The sequence below is a fragment of the Nerophis ophidion genome, linkage group LG01 (genome assembly GCF_033978795.1).
Source record: "Nerophis ophidion isolate RoL-2023_Sa linkage group LG01, RoL_Noph_v1.0, whole genome shotgun sequence".
Classification (NCBI taxonomy): domain Eukaryota; kingdom Metazoa; phylum Chordata; class Actinopteri; order Syngnathiformes; family Syngnathidae; genus Nerophis; species Nerophis ophidion.
The window spans coordinates 51,492,123-51,511,635 of NC_084611.1; the positions used below are offsets into that span (position 1 = coordinate 51,492,123).

The window sequence follows — 19,513 nt, forward strand, 5'->3', positions numbered from 1 at the left end:
TAAAAAGTTATATTCATGGGAAAATAAATACTACAAAAAGATAGATGGATGGATGGATGGATGGAAGGACGGACGGACGGACAGACAGACAGATAGATAGATAGAACTTTATTGATTCCTTCAGGAGAGTTCCCTCAGGAATATATATCCATCCATTTTCTAACGCTTATTCCCTTTTGGGGTCGCGGGGGGCGCTGGCGCCTATCTCAGCTACAATCGGGCAGAAGGCGGGGTACACCCTGGACAAGTCGCCACCTCATCGAAGGGCCAACACAGATAGACAGACAACATTCACACTCACATTCACACACTAGGGCCAATTTAGTGTTGCCAATCAACCTATCCCCAGGTGCATGTCTTTGGAAGTGGGAAGAAGCCGGAGTACCCGGAAGGAACCCACGCATTCGCGGGGAGGACATGCAAACTCCACACAGAAAGATCCCGAGCCTGGATTTGAACCCAGGACTGCAGGACCTTCGTATTGTGAGGCAGACGCACTAACCCCTCTGCCACCGTGAAGCCAGGAATATATATATATATATATTAAAAATAAAAATAAAAATACAAAATAGACTGCAACAATAGAGCTGAGTTTTTTGTACAAAAGGTTGTGCTTTATCAAAAAAATATCCATCCATCCATCCATTTCCTACCGCTCATTCCCTTTCGGGGTCGCGCATATCTCAGCTACAATCGGGCGGAAGGCGGTGTACACCCTGGACAAGTCGCCATCTATATCGGAAAATATACAATATTATAAGTATATGAAAACATATTTATTATTATACGTTTTAAGAGGGAAACATTTAAAGATGCCAAAAATCATTCTTCACAAGAAAAAGTTGTGAAAACAGTTGACAATGAATATATATATATATATATATATATATATATATATATATATATATATATATATATATATATATATATATATATATATATATATATATATATATATATATATATATATGGTGCTGAAATTATAAAAAATATATTCGTCTCGTCTTCAGATAAGAGTGACATCTAGAGGCGGGAGGATGGACGGAAGTGCATGCAGTCACCCCATCGAGGTCATGAGCACAGCGCCGCCCCGCGAGTCTGCTCGGAAGATCTGTCTGAGGAGGACAATTTAGTAGAATGACGGCACATTTCCTTCATATACTCAATTTTCATCTGTAGTTATTATTCTTCGTGCATACTTCTGGCAGGACGAGACTATAAGCAGCCAGTGAAGACAAGAGTGCACATCGTTGGCTCTCCCCCGCAGCCCAGAAGGCAACACAAGTACACCCGGGGGACGTGTGGATCCTGGAGGTAAAATGCTTTTATTTACCAACATGGCCGACAGTTCATCGCGTGAAAACACTTAAATAGACGATCTTTGGTGCCGTGAGAGCCAGACTTGGTATGTTTCTCCTCCATCATCTTCCTAGCCGCTCACTAGCCAGTTAACTTTAGCCTCCTCAGTTTGTCGTCAGGGCCACTTTCTTACAAACGTCTGACAATTCTCGCTCATTTGGGTTTTTAACTCACGATATGTCATGTTCGCGATAACGCCAGATTTTGCCTGAGCTCGGGACTGACTAGCTAGCTATCAAGCCCCCCCCTGGCGACTATTGTGTCTTTGATGCTTGTTTACAAGTTAACGGCCAACAAGGTTCCGGTGGTAGTTTATTGCAGTTGTTCTCAACCTTTTTCATATTCAGTGATCTACCCCCTGTGAACATTCTTTTAATTCAAGTACCCCCTAATCAGAGCACAGCATTTTTGGTTGAAAAAAAAAGAGATAAAAAAGTAAAATAAGTGAAGTGTGAAGTGAATTATATTTATATAGCGCTCTTTCTCTAGTGACTCAAAGGGCTTTACATAGTGAAAGCCAATATCTAAGTTACATTTAAACCAGTGTGGGTGGCAATGGGAGCAGGTGGGTAAAGTGTTTTGCCCAACGACACAAAGGCAGTGACTAGGATGGCGGAAGCGGGGATCGAACCTGGAACCCTCAAGTTGCTGGCACGGCCACTTTACCAACAGAGCTATACCGTCCCAAAATACAGCACTATATCATCAGTTTCTGATTTATTAAATTGTATAACAGTGCAAAGTATTGTTCATTTGTAGTGGTCTTTCTGGAACTATTTGGAAACAAAGATATAGAAATAACTAAAAACGAGTTGAAAAATAAACAAATGGTTCAATTATTAATAAAGATTTCTAGACATAGAAGTAAGTAATCATCAAATTAAAGTGCCCTCTTTGGGGATTGTAATAGAGATCCATCTGGATTCATGAGCCATTTTTGTAGACATGTTCCATAAATATTGATGGTAAAGATTTGTTTTTTTTGTGAAGAAATGTTTAGAATGAAGTTCATGAATCCAGATGGATCTCTATTACTATCCCCAAAGAGGGCACTTTAAGTTGATGATTACTTACTTCTATGTCTAGAAATCTTTATTAATAATTGAACCATTTGTTAATTTTTCAACACGTTTTTAGTTATTTTTATATCTTTGTTACTTTTTGGTTGAAAAAAGATAAAGAAGTAAAATACAGCACTATGTCATCAGTTTCTGATTTTATTAAATTGTATAACAGTGCAAAGTATTGCTCATTTGAAGTGGTCTTTCTGGAACTATTTGGAAACAAAGATATACAAATAACTATAAACGTGTTGGAAAATAAACAAGGATTCAATCTCTTCACAAAAAAAGAAATATTTAACATCAATATTTATGGAACATGTCTACAAAAAAGTCTAGCTGTCAGCACTGAATATTGCATTGTTGCATTTATTTTCACAGTTTATGAACTTACATTCATATTTTGTTGAAGTATTATTCAAAAAATATATTTATAAAGGATTTTTGAATTGTTGCTATTTTAAGAATATTTTTTAAAAATCTCACATACCCCTTGGTATACCTTCCAGTACCCACAGGGGTACATGTACCCCCATTTGAGAACCACTGGTTTATTTAGTATGACACTAGTGCACCGTGAGATAATGTTTGGTGTGCCGTGGGAAATGATGCAATACTAGCTAATCGGTCAACAAAATATTGTTGGCAAGCCAATAAAACGTTTAAAACCTCCATTCATTCATCCATTTTCTGTCGATTGATTGATTGAAACTTGTATTAGTAGATTGCACGGTACAGTACATATTCCGTACAATTGAACACTAAATGGTAACACCCCAATGAGTTTTTCAACTTGTTTAAGTCGGGGTCCACGTTAATCAATTCATAGTGTAGGAGCCTAAATGCTGTTTAAGTTATTTTACATTTTATGGAAGGTGCTTTATGTTTATTCAGCCAGAAGGGGACTATTTACTTTATTTGCATGATAAGAAAATGTATATATTGAATGCTTAGAGTAATTATATAAATCTCACTTTAGGGGTAATTATTATATTTGTCAAAATGATTTGATGACGTAACTGTTTTAAGTGCATATATGGCGGAAGGATCTGTGTGGTAAGGGGGTTTTTGGACGCAAGGTGTCATGGGTAATTGCTGTCAGGTGCGGTGGAATCGAGCCACACAGTTTTTCGACCTCACTCATACTTATTGTCATTCATACTTTTTCTAACTAGTACTGCAACAAACTGTCTTTATTTTGACTGTTTTATGTTTTGAATTATTAAGATCACAAGTAAACCATACAAACGAAGAAGAACGTCTGGAGTTTTGTTTTGTTGTTGTCGCAGCAAGCGGAGTGAATGTGATAGTAGAGGAGCGTCAAGCTTAAGGCTACTTTAGGAATCTACATTTTAGTCAAAAAACTTGCTCTTTGTGGAGTAATCAGAACGTGGAACTGCCTGACTGTAAAGGATCAAGAGGAACAAGCCTGCAAGAGGAGGTGACAGGTACGTGAGTGCACGCTGCTTGAAAGTGAACGAGAGAGAGAGAGAGAGCTCGTCCCGGTGCGACGCTGCGGCACATCGGCATTTTTATTGACTCGTTGTGGAAATATTGGCTTGTAATGGATGCACAAGACAGTGGAAAAAGGACAGTAAAAATGACCAAGAAGGCTGTAGAAATGCACAAGGTGAGAAAGATGCAGGCACGCAAGAGCTCACTGGCTCAATTGACTCGCTTGATGACGCAGATTGAGCACTTAATGGAGGAGGATGTTAATGTGGATGCTGTAAAAAATCAGCTTCGTGTGGACTTTAGTGGCTTGCAGCAATAATTTTTGGATCTTAATGCTGATCTTCAGAAATTCATGTCTGAGGAGGAGTTTGGAAGATCAAAACAATTGGTTTAATCCAAAAAATAAAATGATGGAGGACTTTTTCTGGAAATGTGAGGAGTGGATGAAAGATGTTTTTAAGCGTGTTGAGCAAGCGGAAGAATGCAATAAACAAGTGTCACCTGCAGATAGTCGGTCTACATCAACAAGGAGGACCGCTAGAAGTCAAAGTAAAGCTGGATCACGAAGCAGAAGTTCATGTTCTTCATCTTCTGTCAGATTAAAGGCGGAAATGGAGCGTGTATCATTGAGAGCAAAGGCGGCAGCTTTACAAGAAAAGTTGGCCGTAGAACAGGAAGAAGCTGCAATAAAGGCGCGAAAAGAAATGCATGCAATGCAAACAGCACTCGCTGAATGTGACGCTAAAATGGAAGTTTTACAAAACTATGAAAACACACAAGAAGAAGACAGTATCAATACAGCTGATAAAAAGGATGTTAGAAGACTTGCTAGTCCTAACACACAAGTACCACCACCCACTTTACCAACACGTAGCATTAAACATAATGCTCCCCCCAAATCTATTCAAATGACTACATTTGCACCAAGGACTGAAATTATAGAACAACAGACATTAACACTTGATGGGCTTTGCCAAGCAGTATCTCAGCAAGCCAATGTCACAGAGTATCTCGTGAAGAGTCACAAGGCATCTCTACTTCCACCTCTTTCCATTCCAACATTCAAGGGTGACCCCCTGGAATACAAATCTTTTATTGGGGCCATAGAACATGGAATTGAAAGCCGCACAAGTGACAACCGGGATTGTCTTCAATTTTTACTACAATATACAAGTGGACAACCACATGAGTTGGTAAAGAGCTGCATCAATATGGAATCTTCAGCAGGATACACTAAAGCAAAACAAATGTTAAAGGAATTTTTTGGTGATGACTTTAAGATAGCCGAAGCCTACATAACAGAAGCCATGGAGTGGCCAACAATCAAGCCAGAAGACGGTGTTGCCCTTCAGTCCTTTGCATTATTCCTCACAGGCTGCTCTAACACAATGACAGGCATTACCTACATGGAGGACTTGGACAACACAGCCAATATAAAGGCACTGGTAAACAAACTTCCATATAAACTCAGAGAACCTTGGAGGAAGTTTGCATGCGACTTACAAGAAAGAACAAAAACAAGAGTTAAGTTTAAGTATTTTGTGGACTTTGTAAACCGGCAAGTCAAGTATCTTTTGAACCCGCTTTATGGGAACATAAAAGAAACCACCATGAACACGAAAGATTCTGTGAGACAAAAAATAAAACCACAATATGTAGAAACCCTCAAACCAAAAAGGTGTTTACAACAGTCGTTGTGCCCCCCAAGACAGAAAATGATAACTACATCATAACAAAAACACGAACAGTGTTGGTGGACAGAAAACCTTGTGTTTATTGTAATGGAGAGCAACACAGCCTCACAGTTTGCAAGAAATTCAAAAGCAAGCTCCACAAAGACAAGATTGACTTCTTGAGAAGCAAAGGTGTGTGTTTTGCATGTTTAAAGCATGGACATATGAGTAGTAGCTGCAAACAAAAACTTCAATGTCAAGAATGCTCGAGACTGCATCCCACATTATTACACATTGGTCATAAAGACTCCAGAGAAGAAACCGGAAAGGACAATTGTGAACCGCAATCAATATCAAGTGCCATTGTACAAACAACTGAAACCTGTGGTGTCACTGTGGCCGGTAGAGAAGATTGTGTTCTTTCGATTCTTCCAGTGTACATCAAGGCACAGAAAGGAACCAAGACAGTGCTCACGTATGCCTTTCTGGACCCAGGTAGTTCAGCTACTTTTGCCACAGAGTCACTGATAAACCAACTGAATGTGAGTGGACGCAATGTAAACATTTCATTGCGAACAATGGGAAATGACACTGTTGTGAACACAAGCATCGTGACTGGATTGGAAATCAGCAGCTTGGACGGAAAATAGTTTGTGGAACTAAAGGAAGTGTATTCACAGAAAGACATTCCTGTCTCTAAGGACAATATTCCCCAACAAGAGGATATTGATAGGTGGCCACACCTAAAGGAGGTGAGAATACCTAAAATTCAAGCCAAGATTGGATTACTCATCGGAGTAAACGTTCCCAAAGCGATGGAGCCACTGCAAGTGGTTAAAAGTGTGGATAATGGACCATACGCTGTGAGGACGATACTAGGCTGGACAGTAAATGGACCACTCGGAGGTGGAAGTGACAGAACTGCAATTGAAAAATGGACAGGAATTACTGCAAACAGGATCTCAGTGGTGAAGCTTGAGGAGCTTTGGCAGCTGCAGTTCAAGCATGACTTTCCTGATGCAGGACAAAATGAAAACATTGAGATGTCCAGGGACGACCATCAGTTTATCAGTATGATGTCTCAAACTGCAGTACTTAAAGATGGGCACTACAATATTTGCCTTCCAGTGAAGAAGAAGCCTTTGTCTATGCCAAATAACAGGGCAATTGCGGAGCAACGAGCACTGAACCTACGGAAGAGATTTTCGAGAGACGTCAAGTTTCACCAAGAGTACGTGGCGTTCATGGATGACCTTTTAAGAAAAGGTTACGCAGTAAAGCTTGAAAGTGAAGAGCGCAAATCTGCTGAGGGGCGAACATGGTATCTGCCTCACCATGGAGTAAGACATCCAACCAAACAGAAGTTGTGTGTTGTCTTCGACTGCGGCGCAAGCTTTCAAGGTACTTCATTAAACCAACAGCTTCTGCAGGGACCTGACCTCACCAGCTCACTATTAGGAGTCCTTATAAGATTTCGCCAGGAGTCTGTGGCGGTTATGGCGGACGTGGAAGCCATGTTCCATCAGGTTGGAGTAAGCGATGAAGACACTGATCTCCTGAGGTTTCTTTGGTGGCCTGATGGAAACTACGAGCTGGATCTCGTTGAACACAAGATGCTAGTTCACATTTTCGGCGCGACATCATCACCAAGTGTTGCAACCTTTGCACTTCAAAAATGTGCAACAGACTTTGTGGATGAGTTTGGACAGGATACGGCAAGGTCTGTCAACAAGAATTTTTATGTGGATGACTGTCTTAAGTCGGTTGCTGATGAAGATAGAGCCATTACCCTGTGTGCTGAGTTGAGGAAAATGTTGGCAAAAGGAGGATTTCGGCTGACAAAATGGTCAAGCAACAGCAGGAAGTTGCTTAACTCGATCCCAGAAAAGGAAAAAGCACAGGGCTTTCAAGATCTGGACTTGGACGAAGATTACCTGCCAATGGAGAGAACATTAGGCATCCAGTGGTGTGCCGAATCAGACCAATTCAAGTTTAAGATCAACCTCAAAGATAGACCATACACAAGGAGAGGATTGCTTTCCATAGTAAGTTCAATTTTTGATCCTTTGGGCTTTCTGTCTCCAGTAATATTGCCTGCTAAAATAATTCTGCAAGATCTATGTCGGCAAAGATATAATTGGGATCAAGACCTGCCTGACACAGTGATTGAGAGATGGAAAAAGTGGATCTCAAGTTTGGCACAGCTTGAAAATTTTGGAGTTGACAGATGCGTCAAGTTGAAGAAGTTTGGTGTGCCAGCCTTTGCGCAGCTTCATCATTTTGCTGACGCAAGTGAAGACGCCTACGGAACCACAAGCTACTTGCTGACACGCTTTTCAACAGGTGAAGCTCAATCCACCTTGATCATGGCAAAGACAAGGGTGGCGCTCCTAAAATCTCAGACTATTCCTCGAATGGAATTGACTGCAGCCACAGTTGCGACAAAGATGGATAAGCTTCTGAGAAAAGAGCTTGAGCTGGAAATCCAGGAGTCTATCTTTTGGACAGATAGCACGGCGGTGCTCAAGTACTTAAACAGTGAGTGTACCCGATTCAAGACGTTTGTTGCAAACAGGGTCGCAGCAATCCTGGAGCACTCTAGAACATCTCAGTGGAGATATGTTAACACCACTCTGAATCCCGCTGATCAGGTTTCAAGAGGACAGACTGTGGAAGCATTTTTGAAAAATGAGAGCTGGCTCTCAGGACCAAGTTTCTTGCTCAGCTCACAAGACCAGTGGCCTAAAAATCCAGATCCTGGAATGCTGGATATGGACGACCTAGAGGTCAAAAAAGTGACTCATGCATATGCCATTCAAACAGGAGAAGCCAAAGATTTTGTGGATCAGTGGGTAAACCATTATTCTTCTTGGACAGCATTGAAGCGTGCTGTAGCCTGGTTTCTAAAACTCAAAGATCTACTGAAAGAGCTAAAGGAAAAGAGAAAAGAACTAAGAACATCAGGAGAAGAAAGTAAGATGCTTGAATTCAAGAAAGATATTGAAGGAAAGTGTCTGACTTGTGATGACATGACTAGAGCAGAAACAGAAATTGTAAAATTCTGCCAAAGACAAAGTTTCAAGGAAGATTGGGCGATGCTGGAGAAAAATCAAAGAGTAAAGAAAAGTAGTTCACTTTTCAAGTTAAATCCAATTCTTCAAGATGGAATTATGAGAGTTGGAGGAAGGTTGAGCCGTGCAGCGATGCCTAACAACTCCAAGCAGCAAGCTATATTGCCTAAGGATTCACACATCACAAGGCTTGTGTTGAGACATATTCATGAGCTAACAGCTCACGCCGGAAGGAATCACATGATGGCAAATCTACGTCAAAAATTTTGGATACCTGGAGTCATTGGAGCCATCAGAAGGTTTCTGTCCAGGTGTGTCATCTGTAAAAGACTCCACGGAGCTGCTGGAAAGCAACTCATGGCAGATCTACCAACATGCAGGGTCCTACCTGACGATCCACCTTTCACAAGAGTTGGTGTGGACTACTTTGGTCCGTTCCAAGTGAGGAGGGGAAGAAGACATGTAGAGAGGTATGGCGTCATCTTCACGTGTCTTGCATTAAGAGCCGTACATCTGGAAATCGCATCCTCACTCAACACCGATGCCTGTCTTAACGCAATCAGAAGATTTCTCGCCAGGAGAGGACAAGTCAAAGAGATGTATTCCGATAACGGAACCAACTTTCGGTCAGCTGACAGCGAAATGAGGAAATCCATCAAAGAATGGAACACCAAGAAGATTTACGAACATTTGCTACGAGGTGTCCAGTGGCATTTCAATCCACCAGCAGGATCTCACCATGGAGGAAGCTGGGAGCGGCTAATCCGTTCAGTGAGAAAAATACTGAGTGTTACCGTAAAGGAACAAGTTTTGGATGAAGAGGGTCTTTGTACCTTGTTTTGTGAAGCTGAAGCAGTCATAAATGGCAGACCCATAACAAAGACTTCTTCAGACCTCAACGACTTGGAGGCTCTCACACCCAACCATCTGTTATTGCTGAAGGTCAAACCTGAGCTACCTCCAGGAGTGTTTCATCCGTGCGACCAATACGCCAGTCGCAGATGGAAACAAGTGCAATACCTTGCGGATATCTTTTGGAAACGCTGGTGTAAGGAATACCTAGCGCAGCTTCAAGAACGTCAGCGATGGTCTTCACCTAAAAGAAACTTTCGTGTTGGAGACGTGGTGCTGATCGTGGACGAAACCTCACCCAGAAATTCCTGGCCACTTGGAAGAATTCTAGAGACTTTTCCTGGTGGAGACGGACTTGTTCGTCAGGTTAAAGTGAAGACTAAGACTAACGAGCTTCATCGCCCTATTACAAAGCTATGTCTTCTTCAGGAAGCTGAAGATAATTAAAGTATGGCGACGAAGCAAAGACCCAGAGTGGAATGGGGCAAGGACTACAAGCTTTTTGAGAAGTACTAAGGCTATTTAGGCACCTTAAATTTTGAGTTAACACATTTAAGTAATTGTTTCAAGGACATTGATAACAATTAGGGGCCGGTAATGTAGGAGCCTAAATGCTGTTTAAGTTATTTTACATTTTATGGAAGGTGCTTTATGTTTATTCAGCCAGAAGGGGACTATTTACTTTATTTGCATGATAAGAAAATGTATATATTGAATGCTTAGAGTAATTATATAAATCTCACTTTAGGGGTAATTATTATATTTGTCAAAATGATTTGATGACGTAACTGTTTTAAGTGCATATATGGCGGAAGGATCTGTGTGGTAAGGGGGTTTTTGGACGCAAGGTGTCATGGGTAATTGCTGTCAGGTGCGGTGGAATCGAGCCACACAGTTTTTTGACCTCACTCATACTTATTGTCATTCATACTTGTTCTAACTAGTACTGCAACAAACTGTCTTTATTTTGTCATTCATTTGTTCCCACATCGTGACTGTTTTATGTTTTGAATTATTAAGATCACAAGTAAACCATACAAACGAAGAAGAACGTCTGGAGTTTTGTTTTGTTGTTGTCGCAGCAAGCGGAGTGAATGTGATAGTAAAGGAGCGTCAAGCTTAAGGCCACTTTAGGAATCTACACATAGTTTTGGAGTCGCTTGTGCCTATCTCAGCTGCATTTGGGCGGAAGGCGGTGTACACCTTCGACAAGTCGCCACCTCATCACAGGGCCAACAGCCCTAGTTAGAAATATACCTTGGTAAAATGTATTCTCTTTAGTTTTGGGCGTACATTAAGCTGCAAAGCATGCTCTACTTATGTTCACCAGTATAACCATTTGCTAGCGTTGGTTGTAGTTGGTTTTAGTCCTTGTTTTGTGATAGTACTGACAATAACCATATGAATGCCATTTGTTGTGCTATTTTACACAGGCATGACTTCTTCTTGAAATCAGCCTATTTTATGTGTAAATGTGTTGGTTTTATGTCAAAGTCGGCTTAATGTTACCATGAATAGATTAACGTGGACCCCGACTTAAACAAGTTGGAAAACTTATTGGCGTGTTACCATTTAGTGGTCAATTGTAGAGAATATGTACTGTACTGTGCAATCTACCCATAAAAGTTTCAATCAATCAAACAAAACCTCGGTAAAATGTCTTCTCTTTAGTTTTGGGCGTACATTAGGCTGCTAAGCATGCTCTCCCCCCTTTTCACCAGTATAACCATTGCTAGCGTTTGTTGTAGTTGGTTTTCGTCCTTGTTTTCTGATAGTACTGACAATAACCATAGAAATGCCATTTGTTGTGATATTGTACGCCGGCATGACGTACTTCTACTTGAAAATAGCCTATTTATGTGTAAAATGTGTTGGTTTTATGTCATAGTCAGCTCCATGTTACCACAAAGTCCGACCTACATTTTTACAATGTCCATTTCTCAGATGATATAATTGTTGATGACTGAAGTGCTGATATGAACCATACCTAACCCCCCCACTTCAACCCCTTCCACATCCCACCTCCCGGATTGTAAATAATGTAAATAATTCAATGTATATACTATGATGATTAACTTGTGTGATGACTGTATTATGCTGATAGTATTTATTTGTACCATGAATTGATTAACGTGGACCACGACTTAAACAAGTTGAGAAACGTATTGGGGTGTTACCATTTAGTGGTCAATTGTACGGAATATGTTCTGAACTGTGCAATCTACTAATAAAAGTTTCAATCCATCAATTAATCAATCAAAATTAATTGATTAACGTGGACGCCGACTTAAACAAGTTAAAAAACTTATTCGGGCGTTATTATTTAGTGGTCAATTGTGCGGAATATGTACTCTCACAATATGAAGGTCCGGGGTTTGATCCTGCACTTGGGATCTTTCTGTGTGGAGTTTGCATGTTCTCTCTGTGACTGCGTGGGTTCCCGCCAGGTACTCCGGCTTCCTCCCACCCAGAAATGTTGAAATAGTGACATGTTGAAATGAGAAATGGTCAGAGGTGGGTAGTAACGCGCTACATTTACTCCATTACTTCTACTTGAGTAACTTTTGGGATAAATTGTCCTTCTAAGAGTAGTTTTAATGCAACACACTTTTACTTTTACTTTTACTTGAGTAGATTTATAGAGAAGAAAAGCTACTTTTACTCCGCTCCATGTATCTACATTCAGCTCGCTACTCGCTACTTTTTTTTATCGATCTATTAATGTTTGTTTTGGTTTTTCAAAGTAGGATCTACGCATGCCTGCCTTTCACCAATCACATGCAGTCACTGGTGACGTTGGACCAATCAAACAGAGCCAGGCGGTCACATGACTGTCACACGTAAAACCCGACTTAAACAAGTTGAAAAAATTATTGGGCTGTTCCCATTTAGTGGTCAATTGTACGGAATATGTACTGTGCAATCTACTAATAAAAGTTTCAATCAATCAATCAAAAGTGTAAAGGGAAAAAAGACACTTTTTATTTCAGCCGTACTTCCCGTCAAAAGCCTAAAGACTGATCGCACAGTTCCTGTCTTCACAATAAAAGTGCCGCTCCATCGGGCCCGCGCTAACAAAATAAGAGTATCCGAAAGCCAGCGCAAACAAGCTAGCAAGCAGTTTGCTGCCAATGTATTTCTTGTAAAGTGTATGAATACAAATATGGAAGCTGGACAAATAAGATGCCAAAAACAAACGAGTTTCATGTGGTATTAGACAGAAAAGAGGAACTTTTTTTCTCCTCCACTTGAAAACGAGGACCTTATCAGCACTACTGTCTGATTCCAATCAATGCAAGTCATCAGAATCAGGTAATACACCAACTTATGTGCATGTCTTCATGAAAGATAGGAATCTGTGTTAAACATGCATGTACAGGTGCTGTTCATATGATTAGAATATCATGAAAGTTGATATATTTCAGTAATTATATTCAGAACGTGAAACTTGCATATTTTATCAATTCATTACAGACATAGTGATATATTTGAAATGTTTATTTCTTTAAATTTTGATGATTAGTACTGACAATTACTGAAAATCCCAAATTCGGTATCTCAGAAAATTAGAATATTAGTTACGACTAGTACCAAAAAATATTTTTTAGAAATGTGGGCCAACTGAAAAGTATGAACATGGAAAGTTTCAGCATGAACGGCAATCAGTACTTAGTTGCAGCTCCTTTTGCCTGAATTGCTGCAGCAATACGGCGTGGCATGGAGTCGACCAGTCTGTTGCACTCCTCAGGTGTTATGAGAGCCCAGGTTGCTTTAATAGTGGCCTTCAGCTCTTCAGCATTGTTGGGTCTGGCATCTCGCATCTTCCGCTTCACAATACCCCACAGGTTTTCTATGGGGTTAAGGTCAGGTGAGTTTGCAGGCCAATCAAGATTAGGGATACCATGGTCCTTAAACTAGGTACTGGTAGATTTGGCACTATGTGCAGGTGCCAAGTCATGTTGGAAAATAAAATCTTCACCTCCATAAAATGTGTCCACGGCAGGCAGCATAAAGTGTTCTAAAACTTCCTGGTAGACTGCTGCATTGACCCTAGACCTCAGGAAACACAGTGGACCAACACCAGCAGATGACATGGCACCCCAGACCATTACCGATTGTGGAAATTTGACACTGGACTTCAGGCAACGTGGATTCTGTGCCTCTCCTGTCTTCCTCCAGACTCTGGGATCTTGATTTCCAAAGGAGATACAAAATTTACTTTCATCTGAAAACATAACTTTGGACCACTCAGCAGCAGTCCAGTCCTTTTTGTCTTGAGCCCAGGCGAGACGCTTTTGATGTTGTCTCTTATTCAAGAGTGGTTTTACAAAAGGAATTCGACAGCTGAAGCCTATATCTTGCATACGTCGGTGCGTGGTGGTTCTTGAAGCACTGACTCCAGCTGCAGTCCACTCTTTGTGGATCTCCCCCACATTTTTGAATCGGTTTTGTTTGACAATGCTCTCCAGGGCGCGGTTATCCCTCTTGTTGTACACTTTTTTCTACCACATCTTTGTCTTCCCTTCGCCTCTCTATTAATGTGGTTGGACACAGAGCTCTGGGAACATCCAACCTCTTTGGCAATGACCTTTTATGTCTTGCCCTCCTTCTTTAAAGTATCAATGGTCATCTTTTGGAAAGTTTTAAGTCAGCAGTCTTCCCCATGATTGTGTGTCATACAGAATCAAAACGAGAGACCATTTAAAGGTTTTTCCAGGTGTTTTGAGTTAGTTAGCTAATTAGAGTGTGGCACCAGGTGTCTTCAATATCTGACCTTTTCACCATATTCTAATTTTCTGAAATGTTGAATTTAGGGTTTTCATTGGTTGTCAGCAATAATCATCTCCTTTTTGGCAAAAAACACTTGAAATGTATCAGTCTGTTTGCAATGAATGTGTACATTCAACAAGTTTGACTTTCTAAATGGAATTAATTAAATAAATCAACTTTTTCATGATATTCTAATAATATGACCAGCACCTGTATATTCATTAAACACCTTTAACATGTAAACAATTACGGCAAAATAAATAAATACAAATTATATACTGTGTGTATATATATATAATATATATATCTCGCGTGGACATCGGGATGGTACCTCTGGATTGGCAGACCGGGGTGGTGGTTCCTCTCTTTAAGAAGGGGGACCGGAGGGTGTGTTCCAACTATCGTGGGATCACACTCCTCGGCCTTCCCGGTGGGGTTTGTTCGGGTGTGCTGGAGAGGAGGCTGCGCCGGATGGTCGGGCCTCGGGTTCGGGAGGAGCAGTGTGGTTTTCGTCCTGGTCGTGGAGCTGTGGACCAGCTCTGTGCTCTCGGCGAGGTGCTTAGGAGTGCATGGGGGTTTGCCCAACCAGTCTACATGTGCTTTGTGGACTTGGAGAAGGCATTCGACCGTGTCCCTCGGGAAGTCCTGTGGGGTGTGCTCAGAGTGTATGGGGTATCGGACTGTCTTATTGTGGCGGTCCGCTCCTTGTACGATCAGTGCCAGAGCTTGGTCCGCATTGCCGGCAGTAAGTCGAACACATTTCCAGTGAGGGTTGGACTCCGCCAAGGCTGTCCTTTGTCACCGATTCTGTTCATAACTTTTATGGACAGAATTTCTAGGCCGAGTCAAGACGTTGAGGGGTTCCGGTTTGGTGACCGCAGGATTAGGTCTCTGCTTTTTGCAGATGATGTCGTCCTGGTGGCTTCATCTTACCCGGATCTTCAGCTCTCACTGGATCGGTTTGCAGCCGAGTGTGAAGCGACCGGAATGAGAATCAGCACCTCCAAGTCCGAGTCCATGGTTCTCGCCCGGAAAAGGGTGGAGTGCCATCTCCGGGTTGGGGAGGAGACCCTGCCCCAAGTGGAGGAGTTCAAGTACCTAGGAGTCTTGTTTACGAGTGAGGGAAGAGTGGATCGTGAGATCGACAGGCGGATCGGTGCGGCGTCTTCAGTAATGCGGACGTTGTACAGATCCGTTGTGGTGAAGAAAGAGCTGAGCCGGAAGGCAAAGCTCTCAATTTACCGGTCGATCTACGTTCCCATCCTCACCTATGGTTATGAGCTTTGGGTCATGAACGAAAGGATAAGATCACGGGTACAAGCGGCCGAAATGAGTTTCCTCCGCCGTGTGGCTTGGCTCTCTCTTAGAGATAGGGTGAGAAGCTCTGCCATCCGGGAGGACCTCAAAGTAAAGCCGCTGCTCCTTCACATCGAGAGAAGCCAGATGAGGTGGTTCGGGCATCTGGTCAGGATGCCATCCGAACGCCTCCCTAGGGAGGTGTTTAGGGCACGTCCAACTGGTAGTAGGCCACGGGGAAGACCCAGGACACGTTGGGAAGACTATGTCTCCCGGCTGGCCTGGGAACGCCTCGGGATCCCCCGGGAAGAGCTAGAGGAAGTGGCTGGGGAGAGGGAAGTCTGGGTTTCCCTGCTTAGGCTGTTGCCCCCGCGACCCGACCTCGGATAAGCGCAAGAAGTTGGATTGATGGTGTGTATCTATGTGATATGTGTATGTATGTATATGTATATATGAGGTAGATCACGTCATTTATTAAGTAATTGATTAACGTTGAAAAACTTATTGGGATGTTACCATTTAGTGGTCAATTGTACGGAATATGTACTGTACTGTGCAATCTACTAATACAAGTTTCAATCAATCAATCAATGCCTACTAAGCCTATGGTGCTGTTAAGTTATTGTGGCTCAATGTGCCCAATTGTTTTATTTATTTTAATGTACTATTATTTGATATATATTATTGTTTTAGTTGCTCAAGAGATATTCCTGGCTCTGAATTTGCTCGTTGCTAATTTTATGTTTTTGTGCATTATTTGTTGCCGTAATCATTAAACAAACAGGTTACTCATCAGTTAATCAGTACTTGAGTAGTTTTTTCACAACATACTTTTTACTTTTACTCAAGTAAATATTTGGGTGACTACTCCTTACTTTTACTTGAGTAATAAATCTCTAAAGTAACAGTACTCTTACTTGAGTACAATTTCTGGCTACTCTACACACCACTGGAAATGGTATTATGGAATTTCCGGAAAACCAGGAATGTTTCTAGTTTGAAAAACTGCTTGTTCTCTTGTCCTGACTAAGAGGAATGATTTGACGGCGGAACGCTTGAAATGCGTTGAAAAATGTGGAAGAAGTAGTCGCCAGAAAAAAGGGTAAAAAAAGAAGTAGAAAAAAACGGGAATTCTGGGAATTCCTGAAATTTTTTTAAACTTGGAAAATTGATCTTTTCAATGTTCAGGATGAGTGGAATATTTCTAAGGTGGAATGATTTAAATCGGTTGAAAAACGTGGAAATGGTCAAAGTTTAAAAAATGGCCAATTCTTTTGGAAAGGGAAAAATGTCCCGGCAAACTGGGAAATATGGGAATTATTGGAATTTGTCTAGGGAAATCCCGCAATTCCCGAATAGGCTGAACAGTTTGAAGTTGGAACGCTTTGAATTGGGTGAAGAAGAAGAAGAAGTTGAATAATAAATAGATGAATTTTGGTGTAGAAAACCATATGTGTAAATGTTTTGGAGCATTCACACAAAAAGAAACAGTTGAATAATTCAGTTTATGAAATTAGTAGAAAATTGTGCAAAACTGGAACATAAGTGTCCTAAAATAAGGCTCTGGTTGGATCTCTCGGTGAGGTGGCTTGCTCCGGTCAGCACAATTTTAGAACTGTCTGCATTATTTCATGTAAGATAAACAAATAATCGATTATTCACGTTTACTAATCAAGCTTAGTTTGTAAGTAGATATAATTTGTGCATAAAAATATTTAGTTTGTTTTGTATTAAAATTGCTGACTTTGTGATGTCTTTTGTATTCGTGGTGGTGTTGTTATTTGTTTGGAAGTAACGATTAAACATGGTTTTATACATGTAGTGCTAAATTTGACCAGTGGAGGGCGACAAGGCTTATAGTGATAAGTCCCATACAATGTTTGGTGTGTGAATGTTGTGTAAACATTAGTAGTTTATCGTGTGATTATATTAAAATCAAAACTATTTTATCCACCTCAAATACACAATGGATGTTTGTATGTGTTTATTTTCAGTCTGACGAACCCAAATGAAAGAAGAAGTGTAAAGAAATAAAAAGAAGGTAGGAAAATATTTCAAAAACAAGGAACTTCAATCCTCAAGAGCTTCTTTTTCTTCAAACTGTTAAATAGCTGCACACACTGGAAAGGAGCAGCGAAGGCAGAATAACACGTTTATTGACAGTGCAGTGTGAAAGTCCATGTGTTTACTTTGCAAAGTCTCAAAGTAAGATAATCCGCGGAGGCACTTTCTGAGGAAACTACCACATTTCAAAGTCCTCCCGCCCCTGAGCCCTTGGGCTGTAGAAACTGTGGCCCTCTTCGTGATGGAGTTAAATAGCCCTGGAGTAGATGGTGAGTTATTGTGATGTAGGAAATGCCATATTTTTACCAATTTTTACCAGGATATTTTCTATATTTTGAAGTACAAATGTTGATACAGTATACTATTTCTGTTAGAGATGTCCGATAATATTGGCCGATAAATGCTTTAAAATGTAGCGGGGGTGTATATTGTAGCGTCCCAAAAGAGAGAGTGCTGCAAGGGGTTCTGGGTATTTGTTCTGTTGTGCTTATGTTGTGTTACAGTGCGGATGTTCTCCTGAAATGTGTTTGTCATTCTTGTTTGGTGTGGGTTCACAGTGTGGCGCATATTTGTAACAATGTTAAAGTTGTTTATACGGCCACCCTCAGTGTGACCTCATGGCTGTTGACCAAGTATGCGTTGCATTCACTTGTGTGTGTGTTTGAAAAGCCGTAGATATTATGTGATTGGGCCGGCACGCAAAGGCAGTGCCTTTAAGGTTTATTGGCGGTCTGTACTCCTCCCTATGTCTGTGTACACAGCAGCGTTTTATAAAGTCAGTACCGATAATTTTGAAACCGATCATTTCCGACATTACATTTTAAAGCATTTATCGGACGATAATATCGGTATTATCGGACATCTCTACCTATTTGTATTTGACTTTATTAAATGTTTGACTAGAATTTTATCCATCAAAAAATTAAGTAATACAAACCGTTATCAGAGCTGTTTATGTATTAGATAGAGGAATGTAGTTCATCATAGACCTGGCACCCAATGTTATTAAAAAGCATTGATTTTGAATCGGGGATCGATTCCAAATCGAATCATTACCCCTCAGAATCGAATCGAATTGTGTGGTTCCCAAAGATTCACAGCCCCAATAAGCTGCTACTCCACAGTGCAGCTAATTTATGGACGATTCATTAACAAATAGTTGTTACAAAAAAATGTGAAAAAACCCTGAATAGTTGTGAAGGCAATTGAATTATATTTTTATAGAGCTTTTCTTTAGTGACTCAAAGCATTTTTACACAGTGAAACTTAATATATATGTTACATTTAAACAAGTGTGGGTGGCTGAGAGAGCATGAGGAGGTTGAGGTGGAAGGAGTTGTGGAGGGCCGGGTTGAGTTGGGGGTGGGGGGTAGTGGGGGTGTTTATTGTAGCGTCCCGGAAGAGTTAGTGCTGCAAGGGCTTCTGGCTATTAGGTTCTGTTGTGTTTATGTTGTGTTACGGTGCGGATGTTCTCCCGAAATGTGTTTGTCATTCTTGTTTGGTGTGGGTTCACAGTGTGGCGCATATTCGTAACAATGTTAAAGTTGTTTATATGGCCACCCTCAGTGTGACCTGTATGGCTCTTGACCAAGTATGCCTTGCATTCGTGTGTGTGTGTGTGTGTGTGTGTGTGTGTGTGTGTGTGTGTGTGTGTGTGTGTGTGTGTGTGTGTGTGTGTGTGTGTGTGTGTGTGTGTGTGTGTGTGTGTGTGTGTGTGTGTAAATAGCCTTGGATGATATGTGATTATATTTTTGCCGGGGTGGAAATCGGGAGACATTCAGGGAGAATGGTTGCCCCGGGAGATTTTCGGGAGGGGCACTCCCTACGTCCGTGTACCACTCCATCTAGCAGCGTTTTAAAAAGACATACATTTTACTTTTTGAAAATCGATAATTTCCGATATTACATTTTG

General features: G+C 41.1%; 1 protein-coding gene across 3 annotated transcripts in view; it reads left to right on the forward strand.

Annotated features, from left to right (window-relative positions):
* The first annotated feature begins 1,011 nt into the window (after positions 1–1,011).
* Positions 1,012–19,513, forward strand: part of LOC133556636 (zinc finger and BTB domain-containing protein 5) — a 31,943-nt gene continuing 13,441 nt past the window's right edge. The window contains exons 1-2 of one of the 3 annotated variants that reach the window (XM_061906772.1): positions 1,012–1,314; positions 17,532–17,578. The gene's annotated coding sequence lies outside the window, so the exon portion shown is untranslated. Of the gene's footprint in view, positions 1,315–1,337; positions 1,406–17,531; positions 17,579–19,513 lie in introns of those variants that run through there. The other 2 variants (XM_061906763.1, XM_061906780.1) reach the window with 2 other exon arrangements.